This window comes from Phyllobates terribilis, unplaced genomic scaffold (assembly GCF_046119375.1).
Source record: "Phyllobates terribilis strain yellow unplaced genomic scaffold, ASM4611937v1 Scaffold_4__5_contigs__length_816908805, whole genome shotgun sequence".
In the NCBI taxonomy this organism is placed as follows: domain Eukaryota; kingdom Metazoa; phylum Chordata; class Amphibia; order Anura; family Dendrobatidae; genus Phyllobates; species Phyllobates terribilis.
The window spans coordinates 420,506,215-420,526,506 of record NW_027362764.1 but is presented as its reverse complement, the minus strand read 5'-3'; the positions used below and the strand labels follow the sequence as shown (position 1 = coordinate 420,526,506).

Genomic DNA, 20,292 nt, shown 5'->3' with positions numbered 1-20,292 from the left:
TATAAAAAATAGGTTCATTGTTGCAAATGTACATGTCAATTTCCTGAAACAAGAAGATATTACAGTCTCAATGCCTGGACCGCACTGATGTTCGGAACGTTTGATTTATTCCAATATCTAAAACAGTATTGGAGCTTTTAAATGATTACAGTTATATCTTCACATACATGATGGAAGCAATTTAAATACTCTCAACTACCAACAATAGAACACATATAAAACGCAAAAAGAATCATTGATGCATAAATAATCATTGATTAAATAATGAATGAATGAAACATTTTTTGAAATTTCATTAAGCAGTGCTCAGGACTTGATTGCCGTAGGTTTTTTTTCTACTTTGTTCTAAAGAAGAGTGTCCTTCTTTTTACTATTTTTTAATATTAACAGGCTTGCATTATATTGGCTATGTGGACATGTGTTTTTAATGCCAGACTCAAAGGAAAATCAGACCCATGTGAGCACAAATTAGACATGTGAGCCTAAAGTGCTGGAGGCAGCATTAACGCGCATGACTGGCACGCATGCCAAAGGATCACCCCAGTACTCTCTGACCTTGGAATAACAGTTCAGCTCATACATTAAATTGAATGGTTTTATCTATATTGATTGTCTCAACAAATTTATTTCCACAAACTGTAGTCTACAATTACTCATAATAACCCATGTATGAGTGAGGAGTAGGCTCAAAATGCCCTTTATGGATGACTACTATGTTATTTAAGCAAAAGAGCTGGGGTAGTACTAAGACAACCAACCTTAGGTTCATTCAAGAAGACATCTTGACCGTAAAATGAACACGTGGACAGAAAGAAAAACCAGTGCCAGAATGTATATTTGAAAATCTAGCTACATCAGGGTGAAAAAGTAAAAATGTATTTCTCATTTTTATAAATATGTATCTCCCCCCTTCAGTCGGCAGCTGTATTTATCACATCTCCATTTTCTTTAATTTTGTATAAGAAAACGTGTTGAGAGATCCCAGCATGTTCTACTCATAAAGCATGCGCCATCTACTCATACACATAACAGAATCATACGCGCTATGATAGTCATTAACTGGTCGAGAAAAGAAATGTAAAAAAAATACAAAATATTACAGCATATATGATATGATTAAAGGCTTCAGGTGATGGCTACAGTATATGTCTCCTAATTATGAAAGACAGAGGTGAATTGGAAACAAAATAAGCACTAAAATGCAGGAAACCCACAGGGCTGGATCATATCCTGTCAAACAGGAAGACATGGATTAAGAATTCAGGATTTCTGCAAAAATCAATTACAAAACCTTCCTTTACTAAGTGCTCTGTAGGTATATGAAAAATACTTAGGAGAAACATATATCAAATTCAATATATCCCACTATTATGGTCTCCAGAGCCAAAAACAACTACACGTCCTGAATTATGGTAACTCCACTGTAAACCTGGCCATACACAGCAGTTATATAACGGTCCAATGCTCATTTAGCCAATAATTCGTTCCCGATCCATCTGTTCCCACGTATAAAGGGTTTGGCCAAGTGTGAATGTGTTTATATGAGGAAAGGAGAATACGTTTTTTTCCAGATTCCTCAGGTAGAAGCTTATCTGAAGGGAGATCAGAAGGATCAGAAGTTTAAAGGGAATCTGCCACCAGGGTTTTGGCAACCCATCTGAGAGCAGCATGACATGGGGGCAGATTCCAGTGATATGTCACTAACTTTACTGATTGCTGCAGTTTTAATTAAAAACTGTTTTATATCCTGCCGATCTACCAGTTCTCTGTATGCTGAGCTCTGTATAACCACACCACTGATTGGCCGCTTTCTGTGAACACCGTGCATAGGCAGAAACCTGCTAATCAGTGGTGGGGGCGGGTTAGAATACCTGACAGCAGGCTAAGTAGTCCTCTAGTGATATAATCTCCAGATGATAAAACAGTGATTTTATAAAGACTATAGTAAGCAGCCCAGTAAGTGACACATCACTGGAATGAGGATTTCTGTATACATTATGTTGCTCTCAGATTAGGTAGCAAAAACCTGGAGACAGATTGCCTTTAAATTTAAAGTGAGTGATCCTTCTCTCCCCCAACAAATTAGATGGTGATTGGCAAGTTAGACCAACTTTTATCCAATGTGTATGAGGGCCCTAACACACAACTATATCTACGGATATGTATTATAGCTAAAATATGCCAACATTGCACCTCATCCCCTAGTTATACATTCACACTCAATTATTACTATTATACAATATAGATATCATAGGTAAACCCTCAAATATATGTTTGTGGCTATGTAGAGTCATCCACTAAAAAACCCCACTGTCATAACAAAACTTGTCGCTGAATTGTAAAGCTGTTAATCAGACTTCAACTTTATCTACTTTTAGCTAATTATTTCTTCTTCAGAACCACAGATGATCTATTCATATATAGATATTTACAGTATACTGTATTTAATCACTGCTCAACATTGAAATTGCAAAACTAAGGAGGAAAATTCGTGGAAAAATGGAAATCACGGGATCGATCGACATGTTAATGATATGCAAACGATGAAGAATGAAAACTACATTTACAAAACATCTTGAATTATTCAGTATCAAGTACATGCGCCACGTGCAGAATATACAGGCACTTACAATCCACGGCTGCTATCAGCGAGGCTATTAATGGTTGTCTGAGGAATCTTCTGTCTCACTGAATGCACTAGGGCAAATCATTCACATCCACTGCTAGCAACTCCCTTTGCAATTGCCGACCAATGACGTTCTAGATGTGCTTGATGGGAAACAAGAGCTGAGATGCTGCAGGTAGCACGCCGTACCATGACTGAAATCCATCCTGAAATAGTCCTGTTGAAAAACATCTCATGGGACACGTTTCCTCGTAAAGGCCTCTTCATGACACTGCTCACATCGTCTCCACAACAATTTTCGGCTATTACTGCATTCAAGACAAAAACAGGACTTGTTGTTGAAGAGGATAATCCTCCATTTCAGTCTCCTTTGCTGTCTTGCTCTGGACCATGAGTATTTGAGCGTGGTGGCATGAGGTTAATGGAAGACCTATAGCTGGACATCTGGCTCATAGCCCAATGTTTGTGCAAATGCCTTCTGATGGGTTTGTGTAGACATTGTTTGATGCCTTAGGTTTTCTATGTGACATCTCATTTAAATTCCAGTATAGAATGGATCACTACAGGACTTTAATAAAATCTAAAGAGACCACATGAGCAATGCCATCCCTTCAGGAGGGAATGCCACAATGGTCATACTCTTGGGATTGTAGTGTGGGAAGGCATAATGCTCAATAGCCCAACCCCTCTAGTCTTCAATCCAGGTAAGCTAACGGTTTAGTGTTACATTGATTTGATTTTGGAAGCAGTGGTTTGGTCATTTTTTCAAAGTGTTCAAGGAGCTATTTTTCAGTACAACAATTCTATGCCACACGTTGCTCGTGATACTGTGAGCAGCCTATGTGGCCTAAAAATGATGTGCTACCATGGCCTGTGGCATCTCCACATCTCCAGACTTGTCTCCTGTTGAGCACCTCTGGTTGGCAGTTGCAAAGGGAGCGGCCAGCAGTGGATCTTGAAGAATTGTGTGCTCAAGTTCTTTCAGCGTGATTTTCATAATTCCATTTTCCTTCCTGTTGTTGCAATTCAGATGTTGAGGAGTATATACAGTATGTATATATTGCAGCAAAGCCAGGTAGGACAGGGTTAAGTCGTAGCTCTGCAGGATTTGATTAGATGCATCTGCCTAGCTTTTTACTAGAACCAGGGCCTGTGTTCACTAGGTATGTCAGTCTGCTGAATGGAACAGAATTGAGTCTGCTACTGGTGAGTGACCAGCCAAAATGTGAGCTGTAGCTGAGAGAGAGACATGTCAAGGTCTCTCTATGAATGAAGACTGCATGGCTCAGCTAGGAAAGGTGAGAAATCTGTTTGTGGGAGCTGCAGAGAACCGTGTGGAAGCTGCTGCCTGTTCAGTGTGATCATGCCTCTTCTGTGTATGAAATTTGCTCCGGGAATATGGACTATAATCTGGTGAGCCCACACTGACATATACTGTGAAGGAAATAATTATTTGATCCCTTGCTGTTTTTGTAAGTTTGCCCACTGACAAAGACATGAACATCCTATAATTGTAAGGGTAGGTTAATTTTAACATTGAGAGATAGAATATCACCCCCAAAAAATCAAGAAAATCACATTGTATAAATTAGATACATTTATTTGCATTTTGCAGTGAGAAATAAGTATTTGATCCCCTACAAACCATTATGAGTTCTGGCTCCTACAGACCAGTTAGATGCTCCTAATCAACTCGTTACCTGCATTAAAAACAGCTGTCTTACATAGTCACCTGAATAAAAGACTCCTGTCCACAGACTCAATTAATCAGTCAGACTCTAACCTCTACAACATGGGCAAGACCAAAGAGCTTTCTAAGGATGTTAGGGACAAGATCATAGACCTGCACAAAGCTAGAATGGGCTACAAAACCATAAGTAAGACGCTGGGTGAGAAGGAGACAACTGTTGGTGCAATAGTAAGAAAATGGAAGAAATACAAAATGACTGTCAATCGACATCGATCTGGGGCACCATGCAAAATCTCCCCTCATGGGGTATCCTTGATCATGAGGAAGGTGAGAAATCAGCCTAAAACTATACGGGGGAACTTGTTAATGATCTCAAGGCAGCTGGGACCACAGTCACCAAGAAAACCATTGGTAACCCTTTATGCCTTAAAGGTTTAAAATCCTGTAGTGCCCACAAGGTCCCCCTGCTCAAGAAGGCACATATGCAGGCCCACCTGAAGTTTGACAATGAACACCTGGATGATTCTGTGAGTTATTGGGAGAAGGTGTTGGGGTCAGATGAGACAAAAATTGAGCTCTTTGGCATTAACTCAACTCGCCGAGTTTGGAGGAAGAGAAATGCTGCCTATGACCCAAAGAACACCGTCCCCACAGTCAAGCATGGAGGTGGAAACATTATGTTTTGGTGGTGTTTCTCCGCTATGGGCACAGAACTACTTCACCTCATCAATGGGAGAATGGATGGAGCCATGTACCGTAAAATCCTGAGTGACAACCTCATTCCCACCACCAGGACATTAAAAGTGGGTCGTGGCTGGGTCTTCCAGCAAGACAATGACCCAAAACATACAGCCAAGGCAACAAAGGAGTGGCTCAAAAAGAAGCACATTAAGGTTATGGAGTACCCTAGCTTGTCTCCAGACCTTAATCCCATAGAAAACTTATTGAGGGAGTTAAAGCTCCAGGTTGCCAAGCGACAGTCTCAAAATCTGAATGATTTAGAGATGATCTGCTAAGAGGAGTGGACCAAAATTCCTCCTGACATGTGCGCAACCCTCATCATCAACTACAAAAAACGTCTGACTGCTGTGCTTGCCAACAAGGGTTTTGCCACCAAGTATTAAGTGTTGTTTGCCAGAGGGATCAAATACTTATTTCTCACTGCAAAATGCAAATAAATTTATCTAATTTATTCAATGTGATTTTCTTGATTTTTGGGGGGGGGGATATTCTACCTCTCAATGTTAAAATTAACCTACCCTTAAAATTATAGACTGCTCATGTCTTTGTCAATGGGCAAACTTACAAAAACAACAAGGGATCAAATACTTATTTCCTTCACTATATGTACCTGCTGAATGAACTGTTTATTTGCTGTTATACCTTTGTGCCCAGAAGAATCCCTTGGAGTTTTATGAAAGCAATAAAACTGCTCCTGTTTGGACCAAAGTGCATTGCTTGTGTGAACTCTACCTAATGCCTACCTGAGAGACTGAATCCCTACAATGTATGTATACGTCTGTGTGTTTTTTACACATAAATACTTGCAACTTTAATAATTGTAATAGCTATTCACTTGTGCTATATAAAACAAATCTTAATTAACTAGCACTTCTGTCCTGAAAAAAATAATATAGGTAATGATAATATCATCAGTAAGAATACTTACACATACCAGTTGTGTGAAATTATCATATTAATGTATCTCTTTATTACATGTATTACATGCTGACTGTTTAGATTTTAATTCTTAAACCAGGAAAACATTGCTGTGGTACATATATGCGTAATCTCTGGATTTAGATCAATTGACATGAATACACCCTAGGTGTGGCAAGTTACCACAATGTTAAACACAGGGTGGAATAATTTAATTGGTAGTTATTTGGGCTTCTAGAAGCCAGTTTGAAGCCAAATTTAAAGTGAGAAACCCCTTAGCTGAAACATGATAATTGGAAACATAGTTTCTCAAGTAGACATCTGTATAAAAGACAGATGTAAAGCAATAAAAAAGAATGCTATAAAATGTCAGATTTACATTTCTGGAACCACTTCATCTAAAACATTTACCTAATCCATAGCATAGCTTTGGACTAGTGCAATGTGTACATGCTACTTCACTTTAATGGGAAGCTGTCATTAGAAAATGACCTATTGATTAAATCAGGTTTTGTGTTAAATGTATATTAATAAACAAACTGCCATTTTTTTTTTACACAGCACAATCTGTATTAGGAATAAAAAATAGAAATCTTGCAATTTCCACACTGGCCACTGGGGCTTTTTTAGAATCATACTTCCTTTTGTTTCAGGAAATAACACATGTACATATCCAAAATAGTCAGATATGGACCCTATATTATATACTGAAATGAGAAGGAGCAGCTGAGACATCTCCAATTGTGATTGGTGGATCCTGTGTTATCATCTGTGAGCTGTGTTACCTGTCATTGTGATCCTGCCTCTACTAATAAGAAAATTCCTCCTGAAAGAACTAGAATTATGAGTCTAAAAAAGCCAGAATGCCCAGTGTGAAAATTGCAAAATTAATAATTTTTTTTAAATAAATATCACTGTCATAAAAAATATTAAGATCCATAACCTAACCCAGTGAGGGGGCATTCACCCCCCTCCTCTCACACAGAATTTCCAGTAGAAGGACAGGAGTTTACACTCCTTGGTTGTAGAAACACCTGTTTAACATATGGGAAGATAGTAAATTACACAGAGCTAGGGGGTGAGGAAACTAAGATAGAGAGAGTTAAACATTCAAGTTCCCTTTGATGCCCAAACTCCCTACACTGTGAAGGTAATTAGACAGGAAAGATCTTTTCTAAGGTTCAGATAACACAAGGAACATGTTTTTATGCATGGATAAAGTGGAGAAGTCTCATTTGTTCCCACGAAAGACAACATGAGGTGAGAGGAAACTTGTGTTCCCTTCAGGGTAAATGTTACACCTGCAACCAGACACAGTGGCACTGGTGGAAAGTTATTAATATTGGGGTTTGAATAGATCCGATACTGATGGGACATACATCTTCAACTTCAGGACTAATCAGGGAAGAACATGCATATTTTCTCATAACTGTGACACCTGCCTATAAGCCCCATATCTATATTAACCAGATTGCTGACAACAGGCATGTCATGTTTGGTCTCTGGGTATTGGTAAAATCCCAATAAAAAATATGGTGGCAATCTCAAACTTCTGCGATCATCAGGAGTGAACATATAGTTAATATTGGAAATTTCATAACATTCTGAAGGGCTGAGAATATCCCACAACCCAGCCCACGTGAGGTCATCAAGGGGGGGTATATAGGTGTAACTTAGGTGCTGATAAAAGGTCGAGGCGAATTATGAACTGTGTTTCTGTAGAGAGATACACATCAGTGTATGCACGATCCTGTTCACTGAACGTTTCCAATCGAAATGTTTTCTTACGCTAAGCCGAATCATCTTTGTGATCAGCGTAAGTTTCTTTTGTTATTCCTGTTTATTTTATGTAATTGTATATGCTGTATTGTTTTCTCCCCTTTGTAAAATCTTTTGCATATTTTTTATAAACACTGCCTATCGTTCTGGATTAAATATCAAATTGAATAGTTCTGTTCCTTTTGTTCTGTAAACCGCACCCCAAAGCCATACGCTACCTGTCAAGCATCCAATTGGCCTGTATAAATGATTGGTGGCGGCAGTGAGTAGTTCTTGGGTTATTGTGGAGTTAGCAGTGACTGTACCGGGGTATATATATATTTCATGCGTTGGAATCGGAGGTGTATATAGCATACGCTCATTGTTAGTTTACCAATAACCGGCCTATTAGTGGAAACCGTCTGCGGCCTCCTCCGTTAATTGTTGGTCAATCTCGTAATTGTTTGGACGATAGGGGGCAGCAGAGAGCTGTTCATGACAAGAAGATAACAGCGGGTGGATCTGCACGACCTCCCAAGCTGTAATCCTTGACAACCACGATACAAAAAAACCCACTGCAGAATTGAAAAAAAAAAACACACGTAACACAAAAGTCTGATTTAAATAACAGGTCATTTTCTGATGAAAGCTACCCTTTAAACATATTATTAATAATTGCAAGTAATATTATGTTAAAATACAACTGCATGTAGACAATGGAGGAAAAAAAACAATAAAATATAACCTATTCTTCTTTCATTTAAAACTGTAAAAATTGTAAAAAAAAATCTTTGATATGTGTCTAAGGACATTAGCCATTTCGACTCTCTTTCTGACAAGCCTGAAACTGAACTTGCTCCTGGCTGTAAGGCAACTGTCTGCAGTAGTAACCTTTCATCTTTTTTTCTGTCGAGATCAGTCATCCAAGCCATACCCCTTAAAACAAAAACATTTGTGATTCACGAATTAATCTAGGACCTTACAGTCTGAGGGTGTGCGACATCCATGAGGTAGAGAAATTTTATTATACAGTAGTGTTTAATCATTTAGCTATTACAACTACTTTCTTTTTCAGATAAAATAATGGGAAGTTATCCCAACCCAATCCTATTTCCATTGTTACTGAATAGTAATATAACCTTGCTTAGAGTTATGACTAGTTCTATATGGAGATACAAAACATGTGTGCTACCTTTCCCTAATAAATGCTTTCACACTGAATGGGTTGTGGTCTTAAACCAAAATGTAATACTAGATAAAGGGAACCTGAGTACTAAATGCAAACTAATCCAAAAGTAACATAAACACATAATCAAGTAACTGACCATATTCAAAGGATAGGCAAAAATGTATTATATTGGAGCTCTGATCCCTGGGAATCATACCAATCATGAGAACGGAGATCAAAGGTACCTGTGTATAAGGAATGGTAGTGACCACCACTCCATTCACTTTTGTGGCACTGGCAAAGATACCCATTTCACCAGTTCTATGGAAAAGAAGCACTGGTTGAGCATGTGCGCTACTACTCCATTCACACAAGGACTTTTTGACCTCTTAAAGGGCATCTATCACCAGGTTTTTGCTACCTCATCCGAGAATAGGATAATGTAGGAAAAGAGACCCTGATTCCAGCGATGTATCACTTAGTTAACTGGGTGCAGCAGTTGTGATACTTTCAGAGTTTTTAGATGTAACATGAAGCAGAGTTCAGAAAGCAAACCCCACCCACATCACAGTTTTCGGTGTACACTGTATATTGACAATAAGCTGCTAAATAGAGGTGGGGGTGCAGTTGGAATGCATGCAAGCTATAGTCTGGGCAGTGATAATCTCCGGCTGACAAAACATTCATTGTATTGAAACAACAGCACACAGCCTATTAAGAGATACATGGCGGAAAACAGTGTCTCAGCCCCTACCCCATGATGCCCTCAGATTACATAGAAAAACCTGCTGACTGACTCCTTTTAAAAGGTTAGTCAGTAAGATCAACCCCCCCAAACTGCACATATGAGCATGCAGGCCTTTGAAATGTAAATACATTATCACCTTTACATCTTCTATCTGTTGCTGAATTCCCAAGTAATTAGTGTTTTAATTCATATGCAAATGAGCCTCTTTAGCTTGATTGATAACTCACACTATGATTTCCTTGCCTGGTGCCTGACATCACACAGCTATCAATCAAGCTAAAGAGGCTGGAGCTGGGCAAGGAAATAACCTTGGAAGGCAGAGGCTCTTGAAGTGCTCTGTCACACCCAGAGCTCTTAATGCATTTTTTGAACATAAATGAACATGCTAATTACTCTGGAATGCAGCAACAGGTAGAAGATATAAAGTGTCGATGGATTTACATGTCAAATACCAGCATGTCTGTATATTCAATGATGGTGGCGGTGGGGTGATCTTATTAACAGATTCCCTTTAATGGTTCTATTAACACTGATGTCTACTCTAGTCTGCCATACTTTTCCTGCCGTGAAAAAAACCTTGAAAACAAAGGAAACCTAACAAACCCCATAATAATAGGTCAGTTGAGATTATCAGAATTTAGTGGGCTCTGTTAGAACTATGATGGCTCATTAGGGAAAGAAGACATGACACTAGCATGAACAGAACTCTACATTCTGCTAAGTTAACACTATGCTTGGTGCAGTCAGTCCTGTTGAATTGAAACCTCCCTATATATTGAGCTCCCAGCACAAAAAAAGAAAAGTACAAGAAAATTCAGATTTCTGAACCTGTTAGTTGACTTTAATTCAGTTGTCAGGGGCCTTGTGTGCAAATGCAGTAAGACTGCCTTAAAGATTACACCATTCGGCTGACAGCCATCTCTGCTGACTCTCCCATACACAGGAGTGCTCGACTTGGCCGAACGCTCCTGTGTTCTCTAAGGGAAAGCCACCGACTGACACGTCGTCGGCGGCTTATCTCAGATAGAACAATGTAATCAGCAGTCCGAAATTGGACATGCGTGATCAACAGCTCTCTCAACCATCAGCGAATAAAAATTGGCCTGTTGGCCAAACATGTCCATATCGGTGGGTGCTGCAGACATTTACCTAATGTGTATGGAGGCCTTAGAACTGCAGAAGATGCAAATCATTTGTATACAGCCTAGACAGAAGCTACAATCTCTGGACCTCAGCCTTTATCCAGTCTCACCAAAGGCTCCAGAACCTTTCTGAAGAATAATCATTATATCAATTTCTCTAAAGCACTATGCAACCAAGAAATCAATGATTCTAACACAGATAAATAGGCCTGGCTGGTATATTTTACTATACTTGGATACATGCACTAAATGTGGATAATACAATTAATGAATAGTTTTGAATCCTTTTTGAATAACATGACTAAATTCTTCAGTAATTAGGATGTGCGTGCTTACTGTTTAACGCTTTAGGGCCACATATGATACTCTCTGCAGCTGGAGGCCGCTTTTAACACAATTGAGAAGTATGCAGCTCCAAAGATAGACGTACTGGATTAAAAGACTGGCTTTTATTTCATATCAGGACTGAGGTTTCCTGTTCATAAAGCCGTGCATTCCATGCATATTCCATAAAGTGTGGGAAGGCAGATCTGTAAATTACACCACCCCGTTCAATGCTGGAAAATATCACACTATTAACAGTTCAAAGCAATTACAAGATAACTGATACATATCTTAAGTATTCGTCCTCAAATTATTAGCACTTAATGTTAATAAATCATAAGATAAAAGGAGATAAGGCAAATATTTCAGAATGATAAAACCAAAATGTACATTAAACACATCTTCTGACATGCGCAATGTCATTGGCGCGGGTGCTCAGAATCTAAACTGAACGGATTGTGGAATTTGTAAAATGTTTCACCCTTTAGAACTAGTCAGAGGCTCCAAAACTGGAAATTTTACAGTCTACTAATACTCCAAAAAGGTCACAGTACTGCACCACTAAATGTAATCATACCCTGCCAAAATTGTGCCATGTTATTGTTGCAGCAGAGCATGAAATTAATTACGGTTTCCTGTGATGAAACAAATATTGCAGACTCCATCCATGACTAACCTGTTTTTTTCTGTACAATGAGTACTAAACCTATTACATTAGTGCTGTAAGGTGCCCCAGCGAGGTAGTCGTGGGCGAGCTGTAGCCCCCTCTCGCTATGGCACCCTACAGACAATACGTGTCCTCTCTCTGAAGTGTGGCTGTGTATGTAGTGCTCTTCACTTACTTCACGCCATCCGATCGCGGCTGTCTCCAGGCAATTTTCTTCTGGGACCAGGGCAGCAATAATTTCAGAGGACACGAGGTTCTTAACCAGAACTTGGACTTTACTTGGGGAAGAGGAATATTTACAGTATTTACAGTCAGATATAATGGATAAGGCCCGACAGGTAATCATCTCCCTCACAGGCGCCGTTAACTACTTCAGCCCTGGTTCCCTCTTTAAGCGGAGCATCTCTGTGGCTATAATTCCTGGCCCTAGAGACTCCTCTGTATTAACAGTGAACGGATCCGATATCTCTCCCCCACGTCTTGGCTTGGAGTACTGTTTAGCTTCCTCTGCTGCCTGCAGACCAGAAGTGCCCCGTGTCCTCACTACGCTTTGGTGAGTTTCTACGGCGAGCGAACAGGACTCGTGCTCTTGCGTGGGGAGAACTGCGCACTGGGATCTCACTGTCTGAGGGTTCGGAGCTCCCGTCTACCCTAGCAGCCACTATAGTAAGGCTGTCTCATCAGGTCGCAATCCCTTCTTGTACTACTCTATCACTTCCTGATTCAGGAAATTAAAACAGAGACTTTCCTAATATGCCCACCCTCAGTGAGCTGTCATCACAGAACCTTAACCCATCACTGTCTATAGCTCGGCTAGCAGACTCATCCTGACATCTGCACCCCGAACAGTGGCATCTTGTGGCTGTTTTCAGGTACTACAGCCCAGAAGGAACTATACCAGGAACAAGCTCTATATCTCTCTAGGCTTGATAAGGGCACTAAGTTCCCCCTCTGCTCTACCAACCGGACCACTAAAGCTAACCCCCTTAGCTTGGCCTACCACAGTTGGGGAGGTCTGTCTTCAGGAACTCTTCCTTTTACTCTCTCAGTCTCAAGGGAAGGCTACGCCCTTCCCCACTATTACATTCCCCGACACTTTAATGTTGGTCGTCCCTGACCACACTAGGCAATAAACATCAATCAACAGTTATAAAATTACATTACTAAATTTTACTAAAACATTCTTAGTAAGCGACTGGTCCTGAGGTCATCTTCTTGGCTGGAAGACCGGCCCTTCTCGGTTAAGGGCCCTGGAACAGCAATTCAGGACAGTCCACTATCAACTTTTTCAGAGGCACCGGTCCTTCTTGGTAAGGACCCTGGAACCGAAGTGTCCATGTCCACATTTTTAAATCAGGTCAACTCTTCAATAGCCCTTAATCCCCTCCTGGGGCTACATTCTGAGGCACACCGTCACAGGTAACACCCTGTGAGTCTCTTTTCTTCTTGGCCCTAGCGGGGGTCACCGGTTCTTCCCGCTAGGCCGCAAGTCTCTTAGATTCGGAGGATATCCATCCTCAAGGTGTGCCTCAGCAATTTAAATTCCAGCAGAAAAAGGCGCAACAAGCGCAACAAAAAGAAAACAAAAATAAAAACAAAAAGAGCAGCTCTCCCGGGCACGCAACTTTTGGGTGCTGCTTAAGGCCTTCCTGGCCTAGGAGGTAGGGGAACAGTCCTCCATTTTTTTTTTTGTTTCAACTGAAGTCAACATGGGGCACTTCGCCCCCACTGGGTAACAGTCCCAAACTACAGAAAGGACCACCACCGATGGGTCCTAGTAGGAGAAGAAGTGAAAGGTCAACGGACCTTTTAGCCCACTTAGCTCACTTCTTCCGGGCCTCCCTCTGTTCCCTCATGAAGGCGGCCCATGCTGCAGATGAAGGTGGCTTCCTCCACTTCCACGGCTGATCGGGGTATCTGCTAGGCCCGGGGTCCTCGTCCGAGGACGTAGCACTGCCACAGCCGACCTGGGTAGGGCCGTAGCTGGTGACAGAAAAATGATGGACCTCCTGGCTAACACCAGCCTGAGTCTCTCTGGCAGCCCCCTGCTCAACTGCCTCAGCCCCTCCTGGGTGTTGTGGTGCCGACTCCTTCTCTGGCACCTCACTAAGGAAATCGGCTTCCTTGCTGCTGGCGACATCCTCCTCCTCGTCGCTCACAATATCTCCCCACTGCCGCCTCCCAGGCTCCTCTGTCGGTGGAGTACTGGCCTTAGGTGGGGACAGAAAGCCTTTAGGGGCTTCCCTAGCCCAGCGTTGCTTAGCCTCTCTTTTGGCCCTCCTCTCGAAGACCTGTCGGTCCTTCTCTAGGACGTCTTCCCATTTATATGGGCGGGTGACCGCAGCCGCATACCACCCGTTTTGGCACTCACATTTTACAAAGTGCACGATGTCCCCCACGTGCAGGTTGTGTAAACGGTCAGGCAGATAGTCCCGTTTTACCGCCTCGCGGGACACGAACACCTCGTGCCCGGTCCATTCTTCTTCCAGAAACCCGTACCCCTCATGGATACGGAATTCTATGACCCGCCCCCGGGTCTGAGCTTCCTCCACTGACTCCCTTCTTGCCGCGTTGGACCCCTCCAGCCAGCCTCTCAGGAAGGTATCGGTCCATCGCCGCTGTTCTCGCGCGGTCATCGGGGGGTCCCGGGTTGCCCACTTAGGACTCCTGGGCTCGGCGTACCGCTCTGCCGAGGGGGAATGCAGGGCCTCCAAGGCCAACGACCAGAAATTCTCCCGCGGGGCCTTTCTTTTAGGGGGCTTCCCTTCCGCACCGTCCCCTGAAGGCCTGGGGGCCTCTGTTGCCACGGAAACTACTGGGGCAGGTACCGCAGACGTGACCGGCCGCTGGGGCATGGACCGCTCACCTTCTGTAAGCTTCGCTGCAGCTATTGCTCCGGCCCCACCTGGATGTTCTCCTCCCTCAGCCGAGGGGGACGTTTGCTCCGGCATCCGGCTCCAGCACCACATGTGAAGCTCGTGGACTAGCAGGCCCAGCTCCGGATCAGGCCTAGTGGCCCACTGAACAGCCACTGGGGGTAAAGGCAGCGGATCGCGGGCAGCGCCCGCCGGCGGACGACTTCCAGCCGCGGCCCCTGGTGTAGTGATCTTCAGGGGTTCCTCCTCACCGCTTGCCTCGCGCACGTTGTCAGGCTCTGGGGCTGCCATCCTCTCAGGACGTCTGCTGCCGCACCTCCTTCTCCTTACGTGCCGGACAGAAAATGGCGCCGGTCGCTTACCGGTGACGCGCGTCCTGCGCGTCCAGCTCCGCCTCTTCCTGGGCCGGACCTCTGACGCGACCGCCGCGTCACTTGTCACTCTCGGCCGCTCCGCCTTCAGCCGCGCCCCCTCTCTGCGCGCGCTGATACTCACGGGGCCGGACTTCACTTTGCGCCGCACCCTCTTCCTCACTGGACGTCCCATCCTGGGGCGCATCTTCACCGCTGGGCCCATCCCTCTTCGGGCCGGAACTCGTAGGGGCTGGACATCTTTTCGCGCTCTCCAGCGCCGTCCACTCCCACGATGGGCGGTTCTTCTCCCAGACTTTACCGCCGTCGTCACCATCTTGGAATCCATGCTTCGGGCCGCCATCTTGGGCCGCATGCCTTCCAACACTTTCTCCTCAGTGTTCTGTGTCGGCTCTTCCCCGCTTTCTTCATGCGAGGAGCTCGCATCCTGCCGACTACGCCAAATGTAAGGTGCCCCAGCGAGGTAGTCGTGGGCGAGCTGTAGCCCCCTCTCGCTATGGCACCCTACAGACAATACGTGTCCTCTCTCTGAAGTGTGGCTGTGTATGTAGTGCTCTTCACTTACTTCACGCCATCCGATCGCGGCTGTCTCCAGGCAATTTTCTTCTGGGACCAGGGCAGCAATAATTTCAGAGGACACGAGGTTCTTAACCAGAACTTGGACTTTACTTGGGGAAGAGGAATATTTACAGTATTTACAGTCAGATATAATGGATAAGGCCCGACAGGTAATCATCTCCCTCACAGGCGCCGTTAACTACTTCAGCCCTGGTTCCCTCTTTAAGCGGAGCATCTCTGTGGCTATAATTCCTGGCCCTAGAGACTCCTCTGTATTAACAGTGAACGGATCCGATATCTCTCCCCCACGTCTTGGCTTGGAGTACTGTTTAGCTTCCTCTGCTGCCTGCAGACCAGAAGTGCCCCGTGTCCTCACTACGCTTTGGTGAGTTTCTACGGCGAGCGAACAGGACTCGTGCTCTTGCGTGGGGAGAACTGCGCACTGGGATCTCACTGTCTGAGGGTTCGGAGCTCCCGTCTACCCTAGCAGCCACTATAGTAAGGCTGTCTCATCAGGTCGCAATCCCTTCTTGTACTACTCTATCACTTCCTGATTCAGGAAATTAAAACAGAGACTTTCCTAATATGCCCACCCTCAGTGAGCTGTCATCACAGAACCTTAACCCATCACTGTCTATAGCTCGGCTAGCAGACTCATCCTGACATCTGCACCCCGAACAGTGGCATCTTGTGGCTGTTTTCAGGTACTACAGCCCAGAAGGAACTATACCAGGAACAAGCTCTATATCTCTCTAGGCTTGATAAGGGCACTAAGTTCCCCCTCTGCTCTACCAACCGGACCACTAAAGCGAACCCCCTTAGCTTGGCCTACCACAGTTGGGGAGGTCTGTCTTCAGGAACTCTTCCTTTTACTCTCTCAGTCTCAAGGGAAGGCTACGCCCTTCCCCACTATTACAGTGCCTCATAATTTAAATGGCTACATCCATACTTTGCACTAGTCCCACAGGGGACTGAATAGCCCCAAATGCAACATTTTCTCAGTAATGGCACACTGAATTACTACAAGACAGGTATAATGTTTTATTGTGGTTCACGGACCTTTACAGCCATACCACGAGTCTGATTACTAATATCATCCTGACAGGTTCCCTTCAATTATGCTTAAATTAGTAAGTTATACTTATGCTTTATTATTACAAGTGTCCCTATGTTCAGATATCACCACTGGTCCTGGATTTGGTAGCTCCACTCTCTATCCTGTGTTTGATGCAAAAGTTTCCTGTCTTTGCACCATCAGTGCTCTGTGTGAATGGGAGCTCACTGTTTGGCTCATGCCAATAACTAAGCAAGTCCCCTTCTCTATTTATATATCAGCTATGAAAAAGCTTGGCCTTAGCTATTCAAATGAGCAAATCAGCGAGCCCCCTTCATATTAGAACTATTGGTGTGCTGACACTAGAGAAAGCATAGGACCAAAAGTGGAACTGCTGAAACCTTGGACTTGGATGGACTGTGATATCTCAAGCAAATATGTTTTATAGGTCACTATCTTAGGTATATTTAAAGGGAATGTGTCACCCCCCCTGGGCGATATCAGACCTCTACAATGGCCATACAGGGTATAGAAAAGTAAATCTATACTTACCTGTATGGCCCATAGCAGAGGTCTGATTGCAGAGAAATCTGGTTTTATAAAGTCTGTTTTCCAGAGGCTTGGCCAAGCAAACCCCTCCTAGCTGCTTACTATTCCCCTAAATCGCTGCCTCACTGCTAAATTACCATATTCCCCATCTCCCCTGCACGTCACAGGGCCCATAGTAGAGGTCTGATATCGCCCAGGGGGTGACACATTCCCTTTAAGTATATTATTTTTTAAATTAGATAACCATTTTAAAAAGTATATTGAACATATATGTACTGTCTATTTTTTTTATTTTATTTTCACTCCACATCAACCATTTATTACGAATGTAAGAAACTTAGCCCCCACCCATACATATAAGACTATTTTTGGCAGAATCCACCAATATCAATGGGGTTGGCCAAAAGTCTAACGTGTACAGGTGCCCTGGTCAGGTAATTGTCAGGGGAATTACTGATCCAACATGCCTTATTTTGGATTGCCGATCATACTGTCTACTGAAGATAAGCTGCCACCAGTCATGTTCAGCGACGGCTGTCTCATAGAGAAGACAGGAGTCCTTGCCCAGATACATTCTCCTGTGTAAGGGTGAGCCGAAATGAACGATAAGCTGGACTGCTAACTAATGTGTATGGCTTTAGTATACAGCATTTACCACTGATGTGTATTTATGATTGCTTATGGATGAAGACAATTTAATTTCCTTTTCATCTTGTCATCTGCACTAGTTTACATTTTACTAATGGAGTATGATGGCCAGCTTACATGGGTGTTTTGTCAACATAGAATGACTTACAGAAAATATAAAATGAATCATTTTCTTAAGTGGCCCACATTTCTCAGAGATTGTATGGTCTGATAAGCCTAAAAAAACCATTACACGTCAACCTTAAGATAAACAAGCATATGATTTTTGTGGTTCAATTCACAGCTCTCATAGTGAGGAAAAGCAGACCTTGGAACATTTACACGTGTTGATGTTGCAATTATGAGCCAATCAACCAATCAAGCAGTACGGGAAAGGAAATATCTGACAATACATAAGTGGCTAATAGATGAAATAGTAATACAATGATGAGTAACATTATGGATTTCATGCGGAAAGTCAACTAACTATTGAGAAATGAAGTGTTACACTAATGAAATGCAATTTCTTGACTTATTGGCTTGGCTGGATGTCAATGACACCAGGATTCTTGTTTGTTCATCTAAATATAGTTAGGTTCTAGGTTAATGGGCATGTTGTAAATTATTTCATGTATTCTGTATACTTTATGTAAATACTTTTGCAATAGGACCAACTAGAAATGTATGGAACTGAAATGGGTTATTCGGGTATCCAGCATTGTAGAGCTTATCAGAAAGGAAGAAACTTCATTATTTACTTGTTAAATGTTTGCTCTTTTCCTGAAGTCACATGTGGTGATGTCACCTTCAATTCCTTATTTTCTGCTACAGTCTGTTGAAAGCACAGAGCAGAGAGATTTCCAGTCTGTGCTTTGAAAGGCTCAGCCAGCAGCTCTGCAGTGTGCTCTCAATGGTGATGACATGGGGGTACTTAGTCTGTGATCCTCAACTAGTTTAGAGTGATTGGGGATGTGTACATGGAGAGCATATTGTAGGCACCACGCATGAAGAAGTAATCTCATCAGCTTGTGACTTTAGCCAAAGGTGGTGCTGCAGTGTGTCCCAGAGTGCTAGTTTGCATTAGAATAAATGAGTAAAATTTACGACTCATTGCAATAGACCAAGCCTGTGTGGCACCAGTGTCAGCACACGTAACATTACTGACTGCAGGAGATTCTCAGAACCGTGCATACTAGGTGAAGTGGGAGTTATATTAGGAAGGAAAAACTGTATGTACAGCAATGTATACATCTTAAGACTGTGCAGGAGTCTCAGGATGGCGATTGTTAGGTGGAGTGGGCAGACAAAGAGGTTGGGAGTGTGCGAGCGATGGGACAGGTACAGTTTTGTCTCTTAGACGCACAGAGGGAGGGCTGGCAAGACGTTCAAGATATAAACAATAACAAACCATCATGACGTCTGCAGTGGGCTTAAGGGGGGAGGTAAAAAAAATAAAGGTAAACAGTGTTTTGGGGTCTAATTTCAGCGTCAGCCAGATACTTTCTTTTTGCTTTTTATTGTACCTAGAAAAGCCCTTTAAACTACTTTTACCCATGAGATGACTGGTTAGGTTGGTAGAAATGACACAGTAGGCATTATATTCAGCTTGTATGTTAGAAATTAAATATAAAGAAGCATTGGAATAAAGTGAATGGGAAATGATATGAATGCTCTCTAGCATTGGTCTTCCAAAAGTTGAGTTACACTCAGTAATTTTTTTTATTATTTTCTATTGATTGTACATTAGCAGTGCTAAAATATTCTCTCAATTTGTCCTCACTCACATTGTTTTTTTAATCATTACCATAATTAATATTATATAATGTATTACTATTATTTTATTAAAGAAGTTGTCCACTACTTTTACATTGAGGCGGATGTGCAGTACACCGCAGCGGCCACTACCACTTGAGGGCAGAACCCCGCGGGTGAGTACTTCCAGCTAGCGGCCGCCGGCACCGATAACAGCTGATCGGCGGGGGTGCCGTGTGCGGGACCCCAGCCGATCATACATTGATGCTCTATTCTACGGATAGGGCATTAATGTAAAAGTAGTGAACAACCCCTTTAATGCAAAAGATATAACAATCTAGCAGCTATACCATTCCCTGCAATCCATATTTACTCCGTGGCACTTTAGAAAACTAGAGTCTGAATATTCCAGTTTTGTGTTTAATTTAGGGTATATATGCAACAGTAGCAAAAACGACTCTAACGTGCCTTCTACAGTGGTGGTGGATCAAACATTTGCTGACGATTTTAGATGTAATATACAATAAAATAATAACTACGGTATACACTTGCTTTGTGAGACAGAAATGAGTTAAAAATATCATGAGAAGAAAATAATTTAATTGACACTTCCGGATACTGGAGCAATGATTGCAAGAGATCGAATGAACAAGATAATTAACCAGATGGTTCCAGTCTTCCCCAGGCAAGGACAGCTAAAATCTATGTGCACTAGGCTTCAAA

At 42.7% G+C, this 20,292-nt stretch overlaps 1 protein-coding gene and 1 long non-coding RNA gene across 2 annotated transcripts in view; one reads left to right on the top strand and one right to left on the bottom strand.

The window, feature by feature from the left end:
• The window catches only part of MYO10 (myosin X), a 241,303-nt gene that overhangs the window by 132,018 nt on the left and 88,993 nt on the right, over window positions 1–20,292 (bottom strand). The gene's annotated exons all lie outside the window — the stretch shown is intronic.
• Window positions 5,758–20,292, top strand: part of LOC141265476 (uncharacterized) — a 76,248-nt gene continuing 61,713 nt past the window's right edge. Inside the window, exon 1 of the long non-coding RNA XR_012320101.1 lies at window positions 5,758–5,823. This is a non-coding gene — a long non-coding RNA (uncharacterized lncRNA). The remainder of the gene's footprint in view (window positions 5,824–20,292) is intronic.